This window comes from Mus caroli, unplaced genomic scaffold, assembly GCF_978045245.1.
Source record: "Mus caroli unplaced genomic scaffold, Mus_caroli_1 scaffold_1, whole genome shotgun sequence".
Lineage (NCBI taxonomy): Eukaryota > Metazoa > Chordata > Mammalia > Rodentia > Muridae > Mus > Mus caroli.
Window position 1 is genome coordinate 71778002 of NW_028227256.1, and position 13244 is coordinate 71791245.

The 13244-nt window shown below is 43.0% G+C and overlaps 1 protein-coding gene across 2 annotated transcripts in view; it reads left to right on the forward strand.

Annotated features, from left to right (window-relative positions):
* The first annotated feature begins 2898 nt into the window (after window positions 1–2898).
* Ttll4 (tubulin tyrosine ligase like 4) overlaps window positions 2899–13244 on the forward strand; it is a 41420-nt gene continuing 31074 nt past the window's right edge. Inside the window, exon 1 of one of the 2 annotated variants that reach the window (XM_021159530.3) lies at window positions 2899–3146. The gene's annotated coding sequence lies outside the window, so the exon portion shown is untranslated. The remainder of the gene's footprint in view (window positions 3147–13244) is intronic. The other variant, XM_029477176.2, reaches the window with a different exon arrangement.

Genomic DNA, 13244 nt, shown 5'->3' on the forward strand with positions numbered 1-13244 from the left:
ATGTAGTTGTTCTAGATGACCTGGAATTCTCTATTTAGACTAGGCTGGCCTCTGGAGTGCTGGGATTAAAAGTGTATGTCACTATGATCAGCTGTTTGTATGCTGGGGAGTGAATCTATAACCTCATGCATACTCTCTAGGCAAACATTCTACCACTGAGCTATCTATCCCTTGACTTTTCTACAGCACTTTTATTTGGTTATTTTCATTTTTATGCATGCACACGTTTATCATGTAATAGTATGGAGAAGCTTTCTCAGTCACCTTGATCTTCATCTTTTTTTGAGATGGGGTCTGTCACTGAACCTAGAGTCTACCAATAAGCTGATGGACCAGGAACAAGTTGAAGGGGTCCTCCTCTCTCTGCCTTCCAAGCACTGGCACAACAGGCCTGTGTAAAAATATCTTTTATTCTCCTGTAAAAATTGTCTCCAAGGCTTAGTGCCTCTATCTGCTAACCTAGGCCTAGTCCTGGAAGCTTTCATCCTCCGTACAACTCTAAGATGGGCCTCTGAGACTTACTGCTGAATAAACTCACCCCTTCCTGGTTCTTTCTGATCTCTGGCTGTCAGGTCAACTCAGCTGTGCTGGCTCAAAACTCCTTTCCAAGATGACTGATTCAATCTGGCTCCTCTCAGCCTCTGACCTTTCGCTCTGCTTGGTCTCAGACTAACTATCTGCTTTAATCTTCTAGCGCCTTCTCATTTTCTGCCTTATTCTGTCTCTACCTGTGTCTAGCTTGTTCTCTTTTTGCAACTTGCCTCTCTTTTTTCTGTACTGCTCCCTTAAGTAGCTTCCTTTTGTTCTCTTTTCTTATGAGAGTTGAACATACCCCATTTAGTCAAATTTTTCTCTGATTCATCACTTTATTTGCCACTCAATTAGACATCACAGTCATGGGTGCCTCCTTCTACAAACAAACTGTACCTTTATTATTTGGTATTAAAGGTGTGTGCTAAGGGCTGAGCCAAACCTCAACTAAAAACAGGTATTTTCAGTAAATAACACAATCTTGGGGTTCACAGTGTGATCAAATATCTTGTAAGAGGCCTGCACAATTGTGCCCAACTTTTTATTGGGTGCTGGAGATATGAACTTAGTGTTTCTTCCTCCCCCACCCCAACCCCCGGGAAGAGAATTGAGACAGAGTCTCTCTGTAACCTCTGGTTGTCCTGACACTAACTCTGTAGACCAGGCTTGCCTGAAACTTAGCCTGCTTCTGCCTCCCAAGTGTTGGGGTTAAAGAGATGTACCACCACACCCAGCCTGAACTTAGTTTTTCATACTTGTTCAACAGACCTTTACGGACCGAGTCACCCCTTACCCTTCCTGCAATATTTTAAAACAGCAAACCTCTAGTATTATGTCACTTATACCTTCAGACCTTCTGTGCTTCCCAGAAAACAATATTTCCCATATCATCAAAATGTCAAAATACTTGCTTTAATTTCCTGTGGTTTTCATAAGAAGTTACTACAAATGTGTCAGCCGTGGAGGTCAGACAACAACTTTGTGAAGTTTCTTCTCTATCCACCATGTGAGCCCTGAGGATCAAACTTAGATCTTCAGGATTGGTGGCAAGCACCATTATCTGCTGAGTCCTCTAGCTGACCTCTTACATCTTATCACCTAAAACATTTCTCTCCTTTTAAAAAACAGTGTGTGTGTGTGTGTGTGTGTGTGTGTGTGTGGAGGGGGGTGGTAGGTGGTTATGTCCAAGTGACTGCAGGTACCCTGAGCCATCAGAGGAGTGTGTTAGATCCATTAAAGCTGGAGTTACAGCAGCTGTGTGCTACGCCACACATGAGTTCTTGGAATGGAACTCAAGTACTCTGGAAGAGCAGTGTGCTCTTAACCATGGGGCTTTTTCTTCAGCTCCAGCACTCCCATTTTGTCTAAGAAAGTTCATTTATACTGTATATTGGTTCAAATTTTGAATTTATCTGATTCTATAGTATTACTCAATTGTTTTCCTCTATATCCTGTATACTGAAGTTAGAGACAATGCTTGATTAGATTCAGCTTTTAAATTCTGTTAAAATTTAACATTTTGTAAAATAAGCCATACTTTATAAATATTGCTGTGTAATCCAAATCTCATCAGGAGACAAACTAGATAATTGCCCTAGATTTCCTGATCTAAAATTGATAAGTAATCCTTTCATAGTTCAACATCTGTCAATGACTGTTGCTTAAGTATTTTGCTACTTAAGTTCAAATTGTTTTCACCAGGCTAGTTTTTCTCTGCGTAGCCCTAGCTGATCTGAACTCACTCTGCAGACCAGGCTGTCCTCATACTCAGGGATCCACCTGCCTCAGCCTACCGAATGGTGGGGTTAAAGGAGTACACAACCGGTGCCCAGGCCTCATCAGGTTAGTTATATCGTTAATTATCATAGCCTGTTTGAGAAAAATCCTTTTGCCATCCAGCTGACTTTATAGTTCTCTAAATTCAATAGATCCAGCGACATCTGAAACAGGGGGATCTATTCTGCGTGGAGAGATTATGAAAGGACTCACACTTAGGTAAAGTTCTCACTCGAAGCCCATAAAACTGGTAGTTGTAGTTATGTCTTGCTTGTCTCGTCCCGCTCCGTGATTGGATTTAGGGAAAGGTGAGTGGGAGAGAGTTAAAGTGCCTTGAGCCACTTCCTCTTACTTGCCTCAAACTCATGGAATTTTGGTGGGAATTCTTTAATAGAGTCTGGGCGCGGCATGGTCAGAGTCCATAGTGGTTAGGTAGAATGAATCGTGGATTCCCAGAACGGAGCCTTTACTTGCAGGACTACAGTTCCCAGAATTCCGCTCTTAAGAGTTCCACCGTGTCGACAAGTTTGCGCGTGCGCAAGTTCCTTGCACTTTCTCCCCCCCCCCCCCCAAGTCCCTCCCCCTCCCCCCCCATTCTCTAGGCTGCACAAGGGCTGGGATTCGGCGCGCTTGCCTCGGGCCCTCCCCCGCCCATCCCTTTCTGGCCTTAGATCTGTCCGCTGGGGGCGCGCTCTGTGTGGGACAGAAAGCGGCAGAGCGTGGGTCGCGTGGCGGAGCTTGGTTGCTAGGGACACCTGAGGTCGCCCGCTCGCCCAGCAGGCGCAGCGAAGAAGCGGCGCGGAGTCGGCGTCCAGTCGCGGCGAAGCAGGGTACCATAGGTGAGTGTGGCCGCAGAGCTGGTGTCCGACCCCAGCCGGCCGTTCCCGCGTGCCTCGGCCCCAGCCCTTGGCACGGGCCCCCAACTCCGCTTCCGGTTCGCCACCTTGCCTTTCTCTGGTGAGTCGGAGACCCGGGCCTCCTCCCGGGCCCTCTCTCGAGTCCTCCTCGGCAGCCTCCACGCGGGGAGAACTTCGTTGGCTTCTCCTCGGGCGGCCCGAGCCCCACAGCCTACTAGGTCCTGGTTTCAGCGTGTCCTCTTTCCCGCCGCGCTGCGGTTTAAATTCTGGCTTGGGTTGAAATCCCGGCTCTTTTCAGGGCCTGCTTTTCCCTGACCCCACTCTGAGTTATCCATACACACTTTCCTACATTCCAGAAGACGAGATCCTAATTTAACTCATTTATCTAGCCATTTTTTTTTTATAAACATCGACAAATAGGTAACGAGTGAAGCCACTATGTAAGGTTCCTAGAGAGGGTACATTGGTGAGCAAGACAAACGTGTTTTCGAGAGTTTACAGAACAAGAGATTTTTAATCAAGAAAGCATTTGCCATACTGATGTATGTGCTGTGGTAGAAGTGAAGCGCTTAACCGCGATTTGTTTGGAAAAATACGTCACCCCACCTTCAGTCTTTACATACCGGTTCTGAATCTTGGAAATGTTTTAATCAGCATTTGAAACCCTTCCTTTATGGAGTCATTTTGAATATTCCAAGTCTCAATTTCAGCGCCTGTTGATTTGGCCAATCAGCAGTAATCTGGAGGAACCTAAATTTAAGGGCAGGTACCGTTGGATCCTATGCTTTCAATTGTTGCAATACTGAGATTATTTGCATAAAAACTATTCCCTTTATTGTCCGGAAAGTTACTAGCGACTTACTGATTAGACTCTATAAGTCTGGCCCTGAAAGTTATCAAATGTTCACTGAGAGTGAAGAAGTGGGAAGATATTCAAGTTACAAAGTAGCTTTAGAAAGATACAGCATGGCCTGAACAGAGAACATAGCTCAGTTGTGTTTGTTGGTAGCCATTCTGTGAGCTGGGCTTATTAGGGCCCAAGACTTAACTTTAAATGAATCTATTTCCTGACTTGTAGTTTCCAAGTGACTTTAGTTGTTTTTGTTTTTTTGTTTTGTTTTGTTTTTTGGAGACAGGGTTTCTCTGTGTAGCCCTGGCTGTCTGGAACTCACTCGATAGATCTTGGATCGATCTTGAACTCAGAGATGCACCTGCCTCTGCCTGCCCTTCCCTTCCCGTCTTTTTAAGGTCCTAGGGATTGAACCTTGGGAGTTACACATTCTAGACAGTCAATCACTACCACCAAATTAAAAGTCTCAGGCCTGGAAGGGTTTTGTGGGACCATGGGATTTTAACACTTATTTTAAGTAAAACTTGAGCAAAAGTATTTATGTAAGTTTGTTGGGTTTTTTCTCTCTTCTTACTTTCTTGTTTTGTTTTGTTTTTCTAGACAGGGCTTCTCTGTGTAGCCCTGACTGACCTGGAACATTCTCTGTAGATCTCGAACTCAGAGATCCAGCTTCCTCTGCCTCCTGAATGCTGGGATTAAAGCTCTGTGTTATCACCTGTGTAATCCCAGCTATGATTTCTTTTTGTTTGGTTTTTTGAGACAGACTCTATGTAGTCCTGGCAGTTTCTTAGTCCAGCTTGGAGTACACACTTTTTAAAATTCTTAGGGGAAGAGATGAGTATATTCTATGTAAAGATAAAAAAGCAGGGAAATAGCATCAGGGTTGTGTGTAAGAGTACAGAAGGGGTGGGTGACGGATAGGTTGGTCAAGAAAGATTTCTGGCTAGAGCCAAGTGATAGAGTCTAGAAATGATGCAGTTTAGGGTTCTTGATTGGTTCATTTTCCCTGCCAGTTTAAGAATTAAAAGGCAGGGGAAATCTGAAGTACAACAGATGACAGCAGAGAAGTCTCGAGCACCGCAGGAAAAAAAACCAGTTATAGGAAGACATTTATTGAGGTTGAGAAATAGAGGGGAAAAAAAACCTCTATAAAACAGGCCTTGCCTTTACTCCACCTGTTTCTGCCTCTCCAGTGCTGGAATTACAGGCTTGTTCCAATATTACACAGTACTGATTTTTTTTTTTTTAATGTAGAAGGTATATCTCAAGGAACTGAATTATTACTCCACTTGGGAAAAATTAATAGATCTATTATTAACACATTAAGGTTAGTATAAATGATTTTAAATGAAAATGTTTTTGAGAAGAATAGAATTGGGTGTGGTTTTTATTGTATATTAAGAGAAGATAATGGTTGGAGAGATGGCTCAGCATGGTGACTCACAACCATCTGTAACGAGAACTGTTTCCCTCTTATGGTGTCTGAAGACAGCTACAGTGTACTTACATGTAATAAATACATACATCTTTAAAAAAAGAGAGAAGATACCTGGATTTTCATACATATTTCTGCATTCACTCTATTTTGATGTTTGTTTTTGAGTTAAGATTTAGGGGCTGGAGTGGTGAAGAGTGCTGGCTGTTACTCCAGAAAACCAAGCTCACTGCTGTTTAGTTTTCTGGCCTCTTTGGGTATTGCATCCTGTTGTGCACAGACATACATGCAGACAAAATACTTATATACATAAAACAATAGAAATATTAAAAAGAAGATAATTTAGCCTTAGATGGTTGCAAAAGGGCCTAAAACGCTCGAAGGGGTTTGTAGGTATTGTACTTTGGTATCATATAAAAGAAGGATCAGCTTGGCTGGTAGATCTTTGTTATTTTCTTCCATAGAGTTGAGGTTTCACTGAGTAGCCCAGAATTTTCTAGAATTTTAAGATTCTCCATCAGTCTCACAAGTATGGGATTACCACTGGTGTAGACCACCATCCCGGTGGGCTTGTATGCATTTCCGACTCTGTGACATCATGTGGTAGGCACTAACTGAGTTATACAGCTCCGAGTGCTGTCAGTGCTTCCTATACAACGTGATGGTACCACTAGGCCCGTTAATCCCAGCATTTGGGAGGCTGAGGTAAGAGGGCCCATACATTTGAGGTCAATATGTAGCAAGACCTTGCCTGAAGATACCTAAAGTACCTGGCTCATCAGCTAAAGGTACGTGGTGCCAAGCTTCATGATCTAAGTTCAGTCTTTGGAACCCACATAATGGAGAGAAGAATCATGAGAGTTTGTCCTCTGGCTTCCACAATGATACTGTGACACTCCCACGAATACAGAAATGGATAAATGGATGTTAAAGTTTTATATAAAGTAAAATAAAAAGTCATATTTGTATTAGCATTACAATTTTTGGAAAAGCAGTTACTCTTTGAGTGGCAGAGACTGTTTTGCCAAAATTCTGATTTTCTCTTGGACGTTCAAATGTTCTCATTGGCAGCAAGTACTGTCAGCTGTTTTACTTGAAGTGACAGGCTTTGTTTCATTCTCCAGAAATGTCTGCCAGATACCAAAATCTGAAGGACTCCATCACTTAGGTCAGCTTTTCTCTTTCAAGTAAACGTGGTGTTCCATAGAAAACTCTTGACAGTTGATTCACACGGGTGCTTTGCCTCGAGACAGTTGTCTTGAAGGAGCTTTAATGGTGCTTTGTTTCACTTGAGATAAGGGTCTCGTCGTCCAAGCTGTCCTGGAACTCACCTTGTGGTTGAGAATAACACTGAACTGGGTCTCTCTCTATTGGAAGTGCTAGGATTACAGGCTCGGGCCACTGTGCTCTGCTAGCACGTCTAGCCGGGAGTGTTTCCTCATCCACCTGGGTGCTGGGGATTGAAACTAGTTTGCATCTTACTGGGCAAGTGCTGTATGAGAGCTAGATCCTCAGGCCCTACCTCTCATCTTGTCACATAGGAAATTGTTGTAAAACTTTAAAATATATTCGTGCTATGCAGTAAAATTTGCATTCTTTCACTGTGTGGCCAGTTAAACCATCCTGTGGAAGAATGGACGCTGCCATTGTCTTAAGTTGGGCCTGGGTACCAGTGGCTTTCCTCGTTGATACTTTTCTTACACCACCAATGGACACGTCAGCACAGTGGAAAAGGCTAATGCCCTTTTATTTTCTGGTATATAAACAGTGTGACCTAACACAACCTCTGGAAGAGTCCTAGGGCCCCCTCAGGTTCTGTGAACCACTCGTTGAGGACCTCTGTTCACCTGAGGAAGGAGGTGCCAGTGGAGACTGATAAAAATCAAAGCTCCAGGTGAGCTAGTCACGTGGCCATAAAGCTTTTAACTGGCTTCACTTGTTGGATTCTAAGGAGGCCTAAGAGTAATGTTACCCTCTGGTGTGGCTGTGATAACCTATATCTCTCTTGGTTTACTCTTTTGTTTGCCTTGCTGCACTGTGCCCCTTCAAAGTGCCCGAGATTTCACCTTCCCTTTCTTTAAAGCTGGAGTTTGATCTTCCTCTGTGTATCTTTCAGAAATCCATTTGCCTAGGCCTAAAGAGATGGCTAAGTGGCTGAAAGCTTATAACTTTAAGTGGAGAGGACCTGCCTCCACTTGCCGGGACCCATTACTGGGTGGGTCACAACTGCCTGTAACTTCAGCTCCAGGGGCCTCCAAAGGTACCTGCACTGACGCGCACATACTCAAACGAATACCTCACACATACATGTGATGAAAAATAAAAATAAATCTCACAAACATTATTAAATTCATTGCTTCTCCAAGTTACTGTAGGGAGCTAGAGCTTAGGATTTATCTTGTCAGAGGAAGTGGGTCTGACGCCTGCCTTCCAGTACCACGTAAGGTGCATCCCATCAAGTGCTTCCACCAGGGACCTTGTATAGAAATGATGAGCCATTTCCAGTGTCCCAAATTTCCCAGGTGACCTACAGAAACATCTAGATGGAGGAGGTAAAGGAAACTGCAGGTCTCAGTGCCACGTCCAAGAGAATGATTTAATCAGTGTGTAATGAATAATTCCTGTCTGTAGAAATAGGTGCTTGTCTAAGTTTAGCTGGGACTGGCCCCTAGGGAGTGATTTAAGACAGCATAGGTTCTTCGTCATAGGAAACAGGGCAAGTATCCCTACAGATTGTGCAGAACAGAATAGACCGTGCGTGTGTGTGTGTGTGTGTGTGTGTGTGTGTGTGTGTCTGAGAGAAAGAATGAAAATACGATTTGTGAACCTATGGCTTCACAAATGCCAGGCAACTAATGGTTCTACTCTAGGCTATATCCCAGCACTAATTTTTATTTGGAGGTAGTCCTTCCCTAAGTTGCCCAAGTTGGCTCTGAATTTACTCTTAACTCCTAAGCCTCGAACCCATGATCATACTTGAGTAATTAGGATTACAGTTGTGCACTATCAGGCCTGGCAGACTCAGTAGTCTGGCTTTAAGTTGTATTTTCAAAAGAGCACTGTGAGCCATGGGGGATGGGGAGCGGACATAGGACAGGACTGGGAAAGTATAGTTCAGTTGGTAAGTGAGGACCTGGCTTTGAGTCCTCAAAACACCTGTAACAACTGGATGGTTAGCACAAGCTTCTGTAATTCCAGTGCTCCTATGAGGAGATAGGACACAGAGACAAGATACTTAGAAGGTAGCTAGCCTGGTGTATGTAGTAGAAAAACCGACAATGCCTTAAACAGGGGAGGGTGTGAGGCCCAACACCTGAGGTTGTCCTCTCCCCTCACATGAGTCCTGTGGCACATGCACTTGAATGCACACACACACACTAACGCCAAAAAAACAACAAAAACCACGATTGTAAGGAGGCTGAGTGTAGAAATAGAATTCAATTGGTAACATGATGGTGGCTTTATTAAGGTAATGACTGGAGAAGACTTAAAAAACTGCTTTGAAGTTGGAAACACTTGTTGATGGATTGAGTGGAAGAGGGTCAGCAGAGGTCAGGATGAAACCCTCATTACTCCATACGGGTTGGAACCTTCTGTGTTGCCTGTCCCTGGGCCTGAGACCCTCTCTTTCCCACTAGATACTTTGTTTGAGTATGGTTCATTGGCCATGTAGCCCAGGCCTCAGACTAATGCTCTTCGTGCCTCAGCCTCAGGAGTGCTGAAATTACACGCCATTGCCACCACGTGGTTTGGGTTTTTAGTTTATTAAAGTTTAATTGGGTGGGGAAAGGATGGCTTCATCTTAGTGTCATTGATTCTCTTGTCCTTCAGTGCGTCTAAAGGCCAACATTCTCACCTACTTTCAAAAAAGATTACAGGGTAAGTTGTTCTCTCTTAAATGGCAGTGGCTATAAAAACCCTTGAACTCCCCTCTCGGTTCCTGCTATCTCTGTTGAGGACAAGACTTGGGTTTTTTTAAGACTCAGGTCTTAATGATATTCTTCAAGCAATGAAGACTCCAAACCCGTAGCATGTTGATTGGCCCCAGAAAGTGCTTCTATTAAGCTTTGCCTTGAACTAGAGTTGCAAGTCCACTGGCAGACAGATTTAAAAGACTTTTCATGTAGGCATGTGACCTCGTTTTCTACCCTTAGAGCAAGACAGGTAGATTCTTCCTTTAACCCTATTTTAGGTGTAAAGTTGAACATCCTGTTGCTTCAGTACCATTGGTTAAAACATGATCATGAAATTGCTGAGGCAACTTTTAATCGGCTGAAGTGTGGTTTACTTCTGGACTCTGTTGTGTCCTGTTGGCCTACATGTCTATTATTAACACTGCTATCATAGCCTTGTTCTAGATTGTGAAACCAGGCAGAGTAAGTCTCCTAGCTATTCAGTCTACTATTCTAGATCTGTTATATTTGTAGACAGATTTTCATATCCTCTTTTTTTTTTTTTTTTTTTTGGTTTTTCGAGACAGGGTTTCTCTTTATAGCTCTGGCTGTCCTGGAGCTCACTTTGTAGACCAGGCTGGCCTCGAACTCAGAAATCCGCCTGCCTCTGCCTCCCAAGTGCTGGGATTAAAGGCGTGCGCCACCACGCCCGGCTTTTCATATCCTCTTGTCAGTTTCTTCAGAAAAACTTTTTGGAATTTTGATAAGAATTGTCAACTTCACTTCATAGTGAGACTTCTGATTTATGAATGTGTTATATCTCTTTGTAGGTTTACATCTATTTTTAGCAGTTTCTGTATTTTTTATTGTGTACTTTTACTTTATTGTTAAAAGTTATTCCTAAGTCTGGGCACAGTGATAATCTTTACTTAGAGTAAGGCAGAAGACTAGCTTGAACCCAGGAGATTGAATCTAGCCTGAGCAACACAGCAAGACCTTTGCCAACCCAAAAGAAACCATAAAACCCAAAAGGAACCTAGGTGATTTAATGCTATCATCTAGGTGATGATGCTGTAGATGAAATTGTTTATTTGCATGTGTGATACCAGAGATTACAGCCAGAGACTGTGCATTAGCTAGGTGCTCACTCTACCATGTAACTGTGGCTAGTTTTGGTTTGGTTTGATTTTTACAGACAGAGTCTGATGTACCCACATTGACCTTGAATAGAGAATAATATTTAAAAATTTTTTTTAGATTTGTAAATTGTTTTATGTGTATGATTGTTTTGCCTGCATGTGTGCTTGCATACCATGTGCATACCTAGTACCCAGAATTGGTCAGGAGAGGGAGTGGACTATCCTGGGACTGGAGTTATAGTTATGAGTTACTTGTGGGTTCTGGAAATGGAACGCAGAGTTTCCAAGAAGTACTTTTAACTGTTGAGCCAACTCCCCATCCCGGAGATTAATCTGAACTCCAGATCTTCCTCCCTCCATCTCAGACCACAGGTAAGAGCCACTGTTCTGTTTATGTGGTACTGCAAATTGAACCTTGGGTTTGCATGCTAGGCAGGCACTCTTACCAGCTGATCCCCACATTAGCCTTTGAGAAAAAAACAGGACAGGCAAGCTGAAAGTCTTGGCAACTGCCAGGAGGAAAGAGATGGAGAAGAAGAAATAGCAATGCTTTTGAGTACAAGAAACCAGGCAGATTGTCTTTGTCAGGGTTTTACTGCTATGAACAGACACCATATTCAAGGCAAGGCTTATAAAGGACAGCATTTAATTGGGGCTGGCTTACAGGTTCAGAGGTTCAGTCCATTTTTATCATGGCAGGAACATGATAGCATCCAGGCAGGCATGGTGCAGGAGGAGCTGAGAGTTCTACCTCCTCATCTGAAGGCTGCTAGCAGAATACTGACTTCCAGGCAGCTTGAACTAGGGTCTTAAAGCCCACACCCACAGTGTCACACCTACTCCAACAGGGCCACATTTTCTGATAGTGGCACTCCTTGGGCAGGGCATATACAAACAACCACAGGTGTAGCAATGGAAGTCAAGGAGTAGCTGCATGGGGTGAGGCTTAAGGTTTTGTTTGTTTTTTCTGGGCCTGAGGGAAATGGCTCAGTGGGTAAAAAGAAGTACTTGCCATTCCAGTGTGAACTTGAAGTGTGAGTTTGAGTTGCAGAAGTCATAGGAAAGCCAGAGGCAGTAGCTCAGGTTTCAGTAATCCCAGTTCCTACAGGGAGGTAGGAAGTAGAGACAGGAGAATCCCTAGGAGTTTGCAGATATCTAGCATAGGCAACAAAATCCAAGAGCTCTTGTATTGAAAAAAGTAGAAGCTGACGTCCATATACATGTCGTTGAATGCATGTGTCTTCATCCACACAAATGCACATACATACACATACATAATGAATTTTAAAAGTGTTATGTTGTTTTTATGTATCAGTCTTGTACCCTTTAGCCTTACTAAACTTGCTTCTTCATTCTAGTAGATTTTCTCTTGTAGATTTCTTGATATTTCATAGACCTCTTATAGACTTTCTATTATTATTTACAATTATTTTGTGCATGTGCAAGTAAGCATGTTCTGTGATGCCCGTGTGGAAGTCAGGGCACCTTGTAGGAGTTGGATTCCTTCCTTCCATGTGGGTCCTGGCTTTGAACTTGGGTGGTCTTCAAGCTTGGCAGCAAGAGCTTTCATCCTCTGAATCATTAGCTACCCTGATTCTACTGCCCCAGAAATTATTTGTTCCTTTCGGTTTGTATTTGATTTCCTTTTGCCTTCCAGTACAGAGTTGACTAACACTGACAAGTAGCCATCCTTGCTTCCTTCCCAGTGTTCCCAGGAAAGCACCCATTGTCTCACTATTAGTTTGATGGGTGTTCTGGGATCTTTTGATGTTCCTGTCAGTTGTAGAATAGCACCACTTTTTGGTTTACCTTTCTCTTCCCTTTTCTGGTGGCACCAAGTGTTCTAGCCTGTGTCTTGCTTTTCCTGACACAGGTCTAGAATCAGCCACTTTTATATAGCTCTGACTCCTTTTTTTAACAGATGGTGTTTAGAAGCCAAAGTCTAGGCAGTAGTTGAGTAAAGGTTGCTTTTAAAACTCGTATACAAGCCGGGCGTGGTGGCTCACGCCTTTAATCCCAGAGGCAGAGGCAGGCGGATTTCTGAGTTCGAGGCCAGCCTGGTCTACAGAGTGAGTGCCAGGACAGCCAGAGCTACACAGAGAAACCCTGTCTCAAAAAACCAAAAAAAAAAAAAAAAAAAAAAAAAAAAAAAACTCGTATACAATGTTTCAGTAATCGTAAGTATCTAATTATAAAAACCAGTAAGACCCAGAAGCAAGAGAACAGAAAGGGGTTTAGTTTACCATATAACTCCTAGCATGATTATTTTTAATTTTTACATTTACATTTTATCAACTTGTTTATTTGTTGTGTGCACATGTATGTATGCATCTATATACACATATCAAGGTGTGTATGAGGAGGTCAGAGGAAAATAAGGGAGAATCCGTTTTCTGCTTCCTTCATGTGGGTACTGGGGATGGAACGCAGGTCATCAGGCTTGGTGGCAAGCACTTTTACTTACTGAACTATTTAACCTGTCTGGTATGTTTTAATGGAAAATTGTTTGTAACTGAAGAATATAAGGATTAGCTGTATAATAAATGTTACAAAAGCTCCCAAAAAGCAATTATGTCTTTTTGGTTGTTTTGAGACAGTCTTACTTTTTAGTTTAGACTTACCTGACTACATATCCCAGACTGGTCTAGAACTTGAGGCTGTCCTCCTGCCTCAGCCTTCCAAGTGCTTGGGATTATAGCCTGAACCACTATCCTACCCAGTTCCAGTGATGTCTTTATAGAGGGACATTATTTGTCCTGGTTG